Consider the following 12,553-nt stretch of genomic DNA (forward strand, 5'->3'; position numbering starts at 1 on the left):
GCCCAGTGCTGGACATCACACATTCCAGCCAGCCCCATGGACCGACCCTGAGGCCTGACTGAGCCCTGCAGCCAAGGAGAAGGAGACTAGGAAAAAACACGCCTAACAAAGGGAAAAGCTAGCAGGTAGTAAGAGGAGGAGGGAACAAAAAGTAGAGTGCAAAATGGCAGAGGCAACACCAAGGTCAGAGGACAAGGGAAAGAGGTATCCATGGCAGAGCAGGTACTTTCCTGGCAGCCTGTGGAGAGTCCATACCAGAACAGTTCGAAGCCTAAAACAACTGTGACCTTTGGGCAAAGCCCACACAGAAGCAGAGGAAAAGTGAGAGAAGGCAGAAGTGGCACAGAGGAAATTCCTGTACACTGAACATACACTCTTTTCTCCCCTGCGACACTCAGGAAAGCAAAGGGTGAAAGGGTCAGGAATGAAATGTGTAATTCAACCTCAGAGGTGGAGGAAGAAAGGTGTTGTCTTAGACGTTTATTTTTCACTACCCAGATGTATTTTAATTGGCAACAAATTAAATTACTTTTCCAGAAGTTGAGTCCACAGCAGTAGCTGGTGAGCAAGCAAACAGATGGGTGGGTGTTTATCCCTCAGCTGAAGCTAACCCATGACAGTGGGGTGAGTTGAGAACAGGAAAATAAACCATACAAGGACAAATGCACTGTTCCGTTTTACCTCACACCTAATGAGTTCCTTATAAGGAACTGATTTCTTTTGTGAGAAAAAGAATTTGTAAGTGTGGCAGACAGTGTTAAAATTCTTAATAAGACAATGTTAAAACTCTCAAGAAACAGGAAAAAATTTCCAAGATTATAACTGACAGTTTCCTATTTTATTCTGGAAAAGGCAAGGTAGTTTTCTGGGGGTTTGTTTCAAAACCATATTGATTTACGTGATATATATTATTATGATACTACACTTAATGCAGACAAAACATTCCAGGCAGAAATCTGTGTTTCATTGATTAAAAAAGTAGGAAAATCTGACATCTGACTCCAGGCAGAAGGATTTATCCTGAATAATTTCAGTTTTAATCCACAAATTGAATCTCTTATTATATGGTCAAATTAATATTGCTAAGAAATCTGGTCGTTTGCACTATCTCTTTTTAACATTATTATTGTTCCATTATGAAATGTTTTGGCCCTCTGTTATCTCTTCTTTGGTCATTCAGATTCTTTCCTTTAAACTTGCAAAATATCTAAATCTTAAATGGACTTACCTTTTTTTATTCTTGGGAGTCAGTCAGTGGGGTCCTACTCTAATTTTCCAAAATTACAATCACTTACACATCCCAAGAAATTACAGTATCAAGGTTTGTTTGCTTTTTGTTTCCATAAAATCAGTAGCTTTCTGATGATCATTCAATTTGTCATAATTCTGTAAGCTCTCCTCTCCCATAAGATGGCTTTTTATTAGGCAGAGCACAGGGCTTTTACAGCTTCTCACTTCACAGAGTGCTATAAAAAAGGAATTATTTTTTTTAAACATAATAGAAAACTTGTTCAACAGAAATCAGGTCACACCTTTCTTCCAAGGCTGCCTCACTTGACTCTTCAACTATCTCCTTACCCAATTAAGCACTGTTGACAAGAGCACTGCTGAAAGCTATGAAAGAAGCCGTATCGAATCTTCCTTGGCAACCATGACATAGGCCACTGAAGGATTATCACTGGGCTCCCAACAGTTATGCAGAAAACCCATGCTGGTTTTGCACCAACATTTTATTAGAAGAATTTTCAGTCTTATTACTACCAGCCTGTACCCACCCAGAAGCCACAGTGATGTAAGCTACAACACAGGCAAATTTCCATTGTATGAACTTTGCCCATGGCAGATTTAGAAAAAGCAAAAAAAGCCAAGTCGCCAAGAGCTTTCAGCACCTTGCATATGCTACAGCTCTCACTGCTCCTGCCAGCTGTACAGCTGAACCAGTGATAACGCTGGTTGGAAATTTTAGAGTAAACAGACATGACTCCAAAGGGATAATATGAAACAAGCTTCTGGCGAAATAATAAGATAAATTAAAAAAAAGAGAAAACCTAGTAAGCCGCATGTACCATGAAGAGCAGAAATAGTTTTGTAGTAATATCTATGAGGAAACTCCTGAATGCATTAGGTAGCATACCATGCTCCTAAACAACTGTGTGCCAGGCAGCTTTCATACATGTTTTCAAAGCATTATAAATAAAGGGTAAGTGCCAAAGTCATTATCCTCCTTTCCCTGAGCTAAAGAGTATCAGGCACATGCAGCTACTGTTCATGCTAATCATCACAGCTGTAAGACAGAACAGAAAAGAAACAAACCCGCTTGATGTTTCTGACTAACAATTTCTGCCTAAGAGTAATTTAGCTAATAAAATGTAGTATGCAACAAGCCATTTAGCATCTACCAATCATACTTTACAATAAACTTCCTGAACAATACTAGGAAATGATATCATTTTGTATCTTGTAATTCACAAATAGAACATTTCACTCGTGTTAGTCCGGATGAACAAGTACCATCAGTACAAACAGATTTTTGTACATTTAACAAGTACCATCAGTACAAACAGATTTTTGTACATTACGCCACAACAAACAGAAACAGAAGGGGATCCGCTTTCTAGCTACTATGTAGAAAAAAATAACATATGTAGGTTTCTTAAAACACAGTAAAGAAAGTTTTTAATCAATGTTGGCATTTGCTGTGCACCAGTCTCTCTTTCAAGAATCAGGGGTAGAAAATGTGCTATAACACATTATTTTCATAGACCAATTTGTTTGGTCTTCCAACAACAACGAAAGCCAAGCTGGATTCTCAGCAAGTGTTCAACAGTCCTAAAGACCATAAAAGTCTGAGTATGGAAGAAAGAAGCTGAATACATAGCCAATCACATTTTGTAAAGAACACACAGACATACTCTTAGAAACCAGAAAATAACACTAAACACCACCTGAAAAAAGGCTTTAGCAAGGATATCAGAGGTAATACACATAGCAGAACAAAACAGGAATGTTTATATTAATGCAAAACCAATTCTTAATGTACAGCTTCTAGACAAATAGCTATTCCTTTCTGAAAGATGTCTTTAAAGATAAAGATACTCAGACACATGTCTCTACAACAATCTGGCTGAAAAAATGTTTGTGATGAAAAACAAGTTAATTTTTCTCAAATCTTTCATAACATCAAAACAGCACAGTTTTAGGCATATGTATTCCATGGCATTTCACAAAAGAATCTTAAAAGTCATGGAACAGCAATTTTTAGACTGAATGTAGATTTCTGTGTTGAAAAATTTAATATGAAACATAGATTTAAGAGAAAGAGAAGAACAAGATATTGGAGGATTTCTCACAAGCAGAATCTTAGATAATTTTTTTGCCGTATGAGGACAAATTGAAACAAACTGGAAAATGAAAGCACAGAAAAAAAGATGGCATTCTTGCTTGTATGAACATTAGAATATATTACTCAAATAATAAAAGGTTCCATTGGATATAAGTATGCTGGATTTTCCCACTATTCAGAGTTAAATTGCTGTTAACAAGTACTGCATGTGTCAATTATCATCATCATCAAAACCAACATTGTACACTTAAAACACTATTTTCATTGTCAAACTGGAGGTGGAAAGGAGAATTTGTAGAAACAGATTTATTTTTTTTAAATCCAGATCTCAATTGTCTCTTCAACTTCATGAGCAATACACTCCACTTTTTTTCAAGCAAATAAGAAGCCAAAGTGATCTTTTAATGGTTTAATGAGTACACAAATCTATTTACAGACAAAGGATAGAATTAAAATATCAGGACAACAGATGGATTGTGCAAGTATTGCAAATAATCTTCTCATTACTGAAAGGCAATCATTGCATCAATCCATTGATAAGGTAAAGATCTCAGAGACTAAGCCAGTCTGCAATATTTTAATTACAGTATTTTCAGGGTAAATAATCATTTCTATTGCTCATACCCAGTATTACTTAATAAGCAAAAATTAAGGAATAACCAGAGAAGCTAAGGATACCAAATTAAGCTGAAATTTCCAATTCACTTCTTTCAGTTAAGAAGAGAATTTTAGTATACTTGGAAACAGATAGGCACTCTCTCGTCAAAAACTGCTGAGGTGAAGAGAAAGGACTAAAACCACAACTTGAGATACTCAACAAAGGAAAGTTTTTAAGGCTTTTTTAAACTACATAGATTTAAAGATGTCAGTTAATTCTGTTTACTAAAAGAAGGCTGTTCTCTGGCCTACAATATGTGAGATACTCAGCCTTTTCACAACAATATTCCTTCATTTCCCTGATACTCCAGTTTCAATCAGACCTGAGTTTGACCCAGTCTATCTAGATGCTCTTCTTGCAAAAAATTATTTTCCGCAGATTTTCCTCCTTAACGTGGGAACAGATACCACTGTGGTTGCAATTTTCCTTCTGTGATTAACTCAGTTTAAGTGGTTTGTTTTGTTTTTATTTTATTTTGTGGCTATTTTTGTTGTTGGGTTTTTTTATCCTATAATGTATATCTTTTTTCCATCTTTGTAATTAACATATAAGGGTAGCTGTCAACATTTTATTTTTATCATATCTGAGATAATTTACCCAAGCTGGTTAAAATAAGAAAAACATATAAATCGCAATTTGCAATTTCAGCAAGTTTTTCTAACAAAAAGAAAACGCTAATATGCAATTGTTGACAGATCTTGTTGAGATTTACTACCAAAAAGAAAACATGAGATGAATTCAGCAAAAAATTAATTTGGAATTCTTAAACTGTAAAAAAAACAGAGTCTGATAAATCTCCTATAAATTAAGGGGATTTTCTCTAAGAGACAGCTGGTAGAGAATTGACAGATATTTACAAACTTTGTAATCAATTTAATGCATAATAAAATTTTCCAAAATCGTAACTTCTCAGAACTTATGTGCATACTAAAAACCTTTACCTGCTATCAATAGCACAAATTTCTTGTGTAGAACTTCCAATGAGAGTACATGCAGAGATAAAGAGATAAAGAGATAGAGAAAGAGAGAGAGAGAGAGAGAGAGAGAAATGGACAGACAGACAGACATAGACAGATAGATAGACAGACAGACGTGTAAGTTTTTTAAATTCCACAGACTTTATGGTTACACAGCTCAATCTCTTGGCGAGAAATTCCTCAAGTAAAAATAAATCCAGGTCTATTTACTCTGTATCAGATCACACATAAAATGTGTTTGGTTGTTACTTGCATTTGCTTGAATACAGGTGTCACACAGAAATTACTTATACACTGGAACAGTAAATATATTGCAGTTGGGAAACCTCAGATTCTGTTTATTCTGCATTGAAAAATATTTCTTAGAGCTGTTCTAGCTACTACACAAACTCTTAAAAATACCTCGTAACAGATACTTCATGATTCAACAGCCTTTCAGAAAGAAAATGTTTTCCTAAAAGCTAATATAATCATCTTTCCTGCATCTGAAGTATAACCTCTTTTGTATTTTATTTTGCACAGAGAAGAAAGGAATGACATTGCCTTAAAAAAAACTCCTGAAAGGCCTGTAATATAATGCTTCAGTTTTCCCTTTTTCAGACCAAGCAAACCAAATTATTTCATTGTTCATATTACTACCTACTACTGCCTTCTACTACTCTCTCATTTTCATATTAGTATTTACTGACGTCTTCTACCCAAATGGGAAAGAGTTCCCCAAGTGAGACTTCCTCAGTATTAGGTGAAATAGTCAACTCATATGTTTTCCATAACAACAGGACAAACTGGTAGCAAATACTGCATTGAAATAGCCAAATTCCCCATCACAAAGGATCTTTGTGATCATTTCCTGAGAAACTTGAAATTAGTGCATCTTTGAAAACTAAGGAAGTCCTGCTCCTTTATTCCAGAGTAGTCGGTTTGGTTCTCCTTGTTTTTTCCTCAGGGAAATTGGGCAATTAAAAAAAACCTTGTCAGCCAATGCCAAGACTCAACACTGTCTTCGCTACTAAACTCTTAACAGTTGCAGCTACAGTCGCAACTGCAGTAGGGGGTTTGCTGCAGACACTCCTAATCTCCAAAACCGGAGTTCACATCAATAGTCCATTCACTCCATCAGTATTAGAAGCTGGCAAAGTACTTCTAACTTACTCCTGTCAGAAAAAAATTGGTTCTTAAAATAATGCCTGAAACCCACCCTCTCCCCTTACGAGTCAGCTGTGGGAAGGAGATCATCTAAATCCACAACAGAAATCAAAAGAGAAAGCAGAAAAGCTAAGAAAATATTATTTTTGGTAACAATGATCCAGTGCCCACAACAAAACCCACAATGCCTTCAGATACCATGTGATGGCATTGTACCTGCAACAAGGCAAGGTGATAAACGTAAAATGATATCTGGTATATCCTAATCTTTAATGTTTCATTTGCAAGGAAAAAAAACTCTCTTGTAGCAGTTTTTTTTCTTTTCTGTAAACCTATATTTAGGCATATTTTGACTATAGTGAAGACTTTTATCTTCTGTGATATATGTTATAGAATAATTCATGGTTTATTGTAATATATGGTATAAAGTCATTAATGCTTAAGAAATTAAAGTGTCCAGGACTTGTGCCGCCCCTGCCAGTAACAGGGGAAGAGACCCATTTGCAACAGAAAGAAGGGTGGCACCAAGAGGAGATAGGTCTCCTCCGAAGATGGGTCTGACAACGACCCAGTGATCAACACCCGATATGTATCTAATCTACATGGTCAAGGGCGTGTATCCCAATACCAGGTTCCCTTAAATGTAATCAAGTGGCCATCCCTTCCCAGAAAGCTGTTCAGCAGACCAGCGATCGAGGAAAGGCGGCTACATGAACATGCAAGAAAAACATGAGGGATAAAAAGAATGAGGCAACCCACTCTCCAGCCAAAAAACTGTATAAAAACGGACCCCACAAAAGCAGAATTGGTGAACGGAGGGAGACTCGGTGCAGTAGAGGCCAAATCTGAGGTTCACCCAGTGCCGACCCTGGGCTCAGCACTGAATTTTGCCTGTGGCTTTCTCGGACTTTTATATCGCAATTTTCCAATAAATTTCTTTATTGATAAAACTGGTCAATCATTTATTACATAACCATAGCAATTAGTCTCTATCATAATTTACTTACATCTCCCATAAATGCCAGTATCTTTGAAATAAAGCTGGTGCAAGGTCATTTGACATTCTGTCCAGTTAGGTGCAGAAAGTATATTCTTTGCATAGTATGAAAATAAACTGGTAATTTGGGGAAACAGTAATATAATCATGACAATTTTTGTAGATAAATATAAACTTGTGCTAATGCACTGGCCCAGATTCTACTCTCTGCTTGAAAGATTCAGAGGAAATCACAAATGGCTTCTAGTGATCATTATTTCTTATGCATTTTCCTTTCTTTTGTCTGCAGCTGGAGGCCAGTTGCAGAATAATAAATATTGCACACTTCAGGCTGTTTTTCTTCCTGTTACAATAGTTTCTTTGAGAGAGCTATTCACTGATAGAAACCTCCAAAACTGAGAGTCTCTGGTTCCTTGCCACACCGGTCTAATTGAGGGTGAAAAACAACATCACCAGTCTACTGCAGTGGCTCCACATCACTCAAGGATTCCTTTATGGAAAAGAAAAGTTTCAGCCTGGTGAAGTCTCCCAAGCTCCTTCTAAATGAAAAAGTGGGATGAAACACAGGAATTTCTCAATAAAATCCATTACCTGAATTTTTATAACTGATATGTCTTAAGAATGTAGAGATGGTATTACATCATCAGATTTTATCAACTGCTCCACCTAAAAACAGAGATAATTCAGGAGGGAGGCAGACAGGCAGAGTATTTCAAAAACAGTTTTTAAAACTAAGGAAATCAAAGAAAGGTTGAGAGTAGTTTCTATAACAGCATAATTTTGTGCAGATAAATGTTCTGAGTAAAATTCAAAAGTGGTTAGAGATAACTTAATATATCTTTTCTGCAGCTTTTGATGTTACATCATTCCAAAGTCTTAAAAAACTCTACTGTGTCACCTATATATTACATCCTTTAAAGCTAAATCAATCTTCAGGATTGACTCCAGCAGTCTAGCAGCTTAAGGATACCACTAATGCTGAAACATCAGCTATTCCTAGTGTTACTCAAGTCTATGGGATTTGGCAGAAATTTAGCTGCTGTAATGTTCACTCACTAGAGGCGAAAAAGATTAGAAGGTATAAAGATTCTAGGTATAAATCACAACACTACTCAAAATTCTTCACATTTAAAAATTTTAACTTAGAATACTGTTTTACTACTGTTTTCATGTAAGTTAGCGACAAGTCCATGATATTAATGTAAACACCTTCCAAGATGAAGTTCAGCTTCAATAACTAGTTTAAATTACTTTCAAAGTACTTTAGTTTTAGTAGCTTATACAGCAGCTTGTGTAAATTTAAAGACGACCATTTGATTTTCAGATCACACTGCTGTAACATCCAACAGTGATGTGTAAGAGTCTGTTAGAGAAAGAACATTAAAATGCAATTAGAGCTTGATTCTGCTAAATTCTCAGCAACTCTGGAAGGTGCTGAAAGCCTTGATGGTCCTTTTGAGTTTCTTGATCCACTCCTGTGTCTGAGCTCGGACTGTGTTCATACAGACATAAATCAACAAAGACTGCTTCCCTAAGATCCAAGTGTTTTTACAAGTTCTATGTGAACAACATTGTCAATTTTTTTTCACGTTTTGAAAATACAACACAAAACAACATATTTGGATTTTATTACATTAGCTGATGCACAGAAACAGACTAGGTTTTTATTTCTTTTGGGATTGGGAGAGAGAGGGACGTTGCTCACTACTTCACCGGAAATAATTCCGTCATTGAAAAAAGACAATACCAAAACACTAACACATAACCTCTGCTGAGACCCAATTTTAAAGGTTTTGCTTGATTGTCTTTCCTCAAATATTTAAACACATTCCTTATACAATAAAAGCCACATAAATAAATGCTGTGAACGAACAAGGGTGAAAAAAGGAAAAAACACCATATCTGTCCCATTTATATACAAGAAAACAATAAAACAAAAACCTTTACATCATCCATTTGGTATGAATATTAACATTTCAGTCATTAATAAGTGCCACATGGCACTGAACTTGGTTTCAGATAATAAACTGAAATTGCAGTTGCTTTATTAATTTTTCTTCAACACATATTTTTGTAATTGAAAGTGCATTGTTTAGGAATATTTAAAAACATTTAAAAGGTTACAGCTATATTTTAGAATGGTAACATTTACATAAGGCAAAAGTAAGATGGCCCAGCAGCCACTTCAAAGATAGTCTGACAACGATATCAAATTCACAGACAATAAAAAGTAAACCACTTTTTAAATAAAAAGTAAATCCGCTAGACCTATAACTAGCCCTACTGCTTGCCTCTTAAACTGTGTTACCATATTCAAAAATGGTTAGATACCATTTGCTAGTACGTAGAAATAGATCTGAATTTAAATAAGTATCCTACACTGGTAACCAACAAAGCTCAAACAAACCCCAAAACCCTAGATAAGGTTTCATTTTGTAGTACTGATCTTGTCACTTCTATGATACTTCGTAGTACTGAACTACAAAGGATGTAAACACACTCCTCAAAGAAAACTAATGTTGTTTTTAAGATCAATTTATACAAGTCTAATTTCTATATTGGCAACATGGTTTATGGATATAGATGGAAATTCCAAACAAAGTCACACCATTGTATCTCTGGTTAATGTGATAACAATACCCATAAACAAGGACAAAAATCTGTAGTAATGAAAAGCATTAATATCAGATGTTATGAATGAAAAAAAAAAAACAAACTTTCTCCCTATATATGATGCCAATATATTGAAGAAAATAATTCAATATAATGCTTACTATAAAGACACTGACACAGTGAATAGTTTTCAAACATTTTAACATAATGAGTATTCTGTACCACAACTAACTCCCTTTTCAAGAGAATGAAGTAAATACCAACTCTGAAATTGACAAGAATGTTCCATGGAGTTGTGATATCCAGGAAAGGGACAGAAGTTACCTGATGTGTCAGAAAGGACTTCAAATTCAAACCTTCAAATTCAAACCTTCAAATTCAAAAAAGCAGCATGGGGAGTGCTGATGGAATAAGGACAAGAAACCCAAACACAAATGGGCACATGGTTATTCATCATCTTCACAGTGCCCATGACTGGATGCCTTCACAGCGCAGTCTTCCCCAACAGAATCAGAATCTCTGGCATGTTTCTAAGCAGCTTAGACCCATGAAGTGTGCATCATCCTCCTCTTGACATGACACATGCATTTAATGTCAAGGTACAGAGACATGTTTTAACTTCATCTCCCAGCCTTCCACAAGTAAGAGGACAGCTTTGAGCACTCCCACCTTGTAGGGAAGGAGACTACCATCAGATACAAATTGTGGTCATGTCGCAAAAAAGCAGGACAGCTGATATCTCAGTACAAGTTCTGCTGAAATCTCAATCTCTTGCTTTACAGACCTGCTCTACTGTGAAACGATCTCTGCATTTAAACAGCCTAAATCTGTGAGAGGGAAAAGAACAATACCTGGAGACTCATGAACAAAAACATACTACATGGCATACAAGGTCCACAATGTAAACATGAAAAATGTCTAATCTTCTACTTTCTGTGATTCTGCTCTTGGAAGGAGAAACATTTTACCTCATATCTCTTCAGGAAGGGCTGAGCTGTAGAAAGTGCAAAGTGCAAGGTCACCTTGCTGTGAGTAGGGATCAAACTGGCAAAACAGTAGAGTCATAATTCAAACAGATTAAAAAATACAGTGTCTCTCAAGCGTTTTCTAAAATGTAATTATGAAGGTAAAAAAAGCTTCTTTTCTCAGCTATAGGAAATGTAATTGCAAACTTTTTAAAACTCACTATTTAGAAACAAAGTATTTAATGGCTGCCTGAACTAAGCATCTGACCTAGAACTGATTTTCAGAAGTAAACCCCAGCTGAGCTACTGTGTTTACAATCATGATTACAACTGTCCAATTTTCTAAAAGCAAACATAGCCATAGAGTATAAATGAGTCTCCAGTGGGTATAAGTCCCAACACAGACTGAAGAAATCCTCTCTTATCCAGCCAGTTCTCACATCTTATAATGAACCCTATTACACAGTGGAGTAATTAAGAGTTGATTTTATATAGGAGAACAGCATAAGGGCTTGCTCATGACACAGGTATAACGCATCCATAATGAAACACTGCAAGAGAAAAGCTAGGGGGAAAAGGATTACTTACAGTCTTTATCTCAAATTACAGCAGGCTTTGTTTGCTAATACCATTAATTTACTGGGTCAATTTTAAATCTTGGAATTTATTTACCCTGTATAAAAAGACTTCCCTTTATGCACAGAAATTGTATTTACTGTGACTACAATATACCACTTTATTGACTATATTCATGTTATAGCATAAATGTTTTTGAATCAGATGTGTAGCTTAATACATATAAATACAAAACTCCAGTGATAAAACACAAGTCAGAATGAAAGTGTCAGACTTTTTATAACATACTTCTACAATTACATGGTGGTTAAAATTTGTTAAACTTCACTTGTTCCCAGAGAAAGCTCACATGTCAAAAGAATTTTTATATACTGTTAAGTATCACTAGTAAAAGAATTCCCAAGAAAAGGTACAGCATGTATCAGAATATGAAGGGCAGCAGTTTAATAACAAGCAGGAAAATCACACAACTGGAGTATTTTTAGATGTTCTAGTGAAATGCTGATGCCATTTCAATATACAAGTCCTACCGCACTTCACTGAAACCCACTAGCGAAAAAACAACATTGCAAGTTTAATTACCCATAATCTTCTCACAGAACAGAACAGCTAGTTCTGTGTACTTCAAAATCTGCTTTGCAGAATGGCCAAAAAAACTCCTTTCTCTACCTGCTCAAACATTAAGAGGTTTCAGCTTCTCTTTCAGTTTTCTTTTTAAAAATGTACGGCAAGAATCTTATTAGATAGAACAAGGGAATCATTATTATTTGTTGCATTGAGTATTAAATTTACTAACCAAAGATGCTGCAGGAGTAGCTTTTTTTACTCGTATTTCTTGTGATTCTCAAAATCAAATCTGCCATATAATTAATACCATAAATATAATGTATGTAACTCATAATTATTTGGAGCAGGAGGAAAACACTGATCAGAAATGCTGCTTTTTAAGATGCTCACAAGCAAAAAGAAAATTTCACAAGTTCTATGCACACTTCAGTAGAAAGTATCATAAACTCACTTTTAAAACATAGTAGTGTTACAATGCCATCCTGTAGTTGTACCAGTGAAAATTCCATGACATTAGAGATTTACACTTTCTATACTTTCCTGAAGAGCACCTCACGTTATACAGTCATATCTGTGCTTATGTTCCTTGATTTAAAATTCATAGAAGAGTCTGAAACCGAAATATAAAACTAGTAATTTACTACTAATTTATCTCTCTAGTTATTTAACACATTAACTTACCAATGTTTTTTCTGACTAGAAATATGTGAT

The 12,553-nt window shown here is 35.5% G+C and overlaps 1 protein-coding gene across 4 annotated transcripts in view; it reads right to left on the reverse strand.

Moving 5' to 3' along the window:
- The window catches only part of KDM4C (lysine demethylase 4C), a 261,852-nt gene that overhangs the window by 155,613 nt on the left and 93,686 nt on the right, over positions 1-12,553 (reverse strand). Inside the window, exons 10-11 of one of the 4 annotated variants that reach the window (XR_010720481.1) lie at positions 7,713-7,787; positions 7,543-7,611 (exon numbers count right to left, since the gene is read on the reverse strand). The exons of the other annotated variants lie outside the window; for them this stretch is intronic. The gene's annotated coding sequence lies outside the window, so the exon portion shown is untranslated. Of the gene's footprint in view, positions 1-7,542; positions 7,612-7,712; positions 7,788-12,553 lie in introns of those variants that run through there. 4 annotated transcript variants of the gene reach the window in all.

Source organism: Chamaea fasciata, unplaced genomic scaffold, assembly GCF_029207755.1.
Source record: "Chamaea fasciata isolate MVZ Bird 193981 ecotype frontalis unplaced genomic scaffold, bChaFas1.0.hap1 SCAF_4, whole genome shotgun sequence".
Classification (NCBI taxonomy): Eukaryota; Metazoa; Chordata; class Aves; order Passeriformes; family Sylviidae; genus Chamaea; species Chamaea fasciata.